Source organism: Oryctolagus cuniculus, unplaced genomic scaffold, assembly GCF_964237555.1.
Source record: "Oryctolagus cuniculus unplaced genomic scaffold, mOryCun1.1 SCAFFOLD_68, whole genome shotgun sequence".
Classification (NCBI taxonomy): domain Eukaryota; kingdom Metazoa; phylum Chordata; class Mammalia; order Lagomorpha; family Leporidae; genus Oryctolagus; species Oryctolagus cuniculus.
In genome coordinates, this window is record NW_027208392.1 from 364,519 (window position 1) to 366,270 (window position 1,752).

General features: G+C 34.6%; 1 pseudogene; it reads right to left on the reverse strand.

Moving 5' to 3' along the window:
- Positions 1-1,023: 1,023 nt before the first annotated feature.
- LOC138848409 (ubiquitin-conjugating enzyme E2 variant 2 pseudogene) lies at positions 1,024-1,457 on the reverse strand (annotated as a pseudogene).
- Positions 1,458-1,752: the final 295 nt, after the last annotated feature.

The window sequence follows — 1,752 nt, forward strand, 5'->3', positions numbered from 1 at the left end:
AGATGTATAGATTATTTTTAATCAAATCTGAAATGTTTTCTATCACTATTAAATACCCTATTAGCTCCATCAGTCCTCTCCTTCTAGACCTCTTCTCATACATATGTCGGTATGCTTGATAGTATCACACAGGTCTCTAAAGTTCTGTTCATTTTCCTTCAATCTTAGTCTTTCTTACCCCTAGAGTGGATAACCTCATCTTATCTATTCTTATATTCAATAATTCATTTTTCTTCCAGCTCAGATATCAGAATGAGATCCTCTAAATAAGTGATTTTTTTTCTTGAGGACACTTTCCACATTTTATTTACATTTTAAGACTAACTTTAATCTCAAAATCACATATCTATACAAATATTTCCCCTTTTTGTTGACTTCACTTAAACTTAAATGCATGGTTTGTTAAGCAAAGAATGTGAACAAATATTCACCTTGTCTGTTACATGTAACAGGCAGGAATAGCTTTTAACAGAAATTCATCAACCCCCCAAATTTTTATTATAAATAAAGGTATCAATATAATCCTGAACATATTTTTATTCTACTGGTAGTCAGCACCTACAGCACTTCAAAATTTAACACTATCTGTGACAATATTCATTGTACCTGCTACTTTAAATAATGTCACCTGCAGCTCTTTCACTAAACAAGATGGATAAAACATGCCATTTCTGTTTGTCCTTATTGGGATTTTTACTTTTCAGAAACGCATGTTTCCACTGCCATCTCGCATGTCTCTCCATGCTTGCATCTTGAAAACCTGAATCCTAGTTGGAGCACTCCAGGTTAATGTTTAAATGACAGTGCCTCAACAAGAGAAAGAAAAATTGTGCTACATTTTTCCTCCCGTTACCTAAAAACAAAATGGGTGTACATACATTAAATATATTACAAATGTCCAGACCATGTATTCCAGCTGGAATTCTTTACTGAATGTGTGGTATTTTGCATTGTGATGTTTAGTCAAGACATTGATGTGAGTAGCAGGTTGTTGATTTAAGGCAAGTCTGAGCTTCATTAAAATTAACTGTTGTATGTTTGTTCTGGTGGCTGTAGAAGCTTCATGTTTTCTTTGGACACCATTAGACATCTTAGCTCTTGAAGTACAACTTGAATGCTATATGCATTTTGCCATTTTGCTACTTCAAGTATGCTCTGTGCAGCCATCTTTCCACTGGTATTATTTATCCCATTCATATTAATTTTGTTACAAATATAACTGATGGAGGAGCTTCTGGGTATTTAGGTCCACATTCTACTTTCAGGCTATATATTCTGTTTTCATAATTTGTCCTTGGTGGCCCCATAATCATGCCTGTCCACCTTGTAAGTGTCATATCTTCATCATCTTCAAGACCCAAGCTAACCATCCTATCACCTACTCCTTTTTGTCCTTCTTCGAGTTCTTCCAACAAGCAAAAATTACGAGGAATTTTAACTGTTGTGGAGACCACCATCTTCTTCTGCAGCCCAAGGTAGCTGCTATATGCATGGGATAACTGCCAAAATGAATTTTTAATTTCATTTATTATACTTTTAAACACAATTTCTATTTCATTCCTTTTTATAATAGCTATTTTTAAAATTGATATTCTATATTGGGTAACACATTGTTCTCATACTTTTCTGTAATTTTTGGACATAAGTTTTTAGTTCTCTGAAGATATTTAAGGCAGTTAATTTGGCCGGCACCATGGCTCACTAGGCTAATCTTCTGCCTGTGACACCAGCACCCTGGATTCTAGTCCTGGT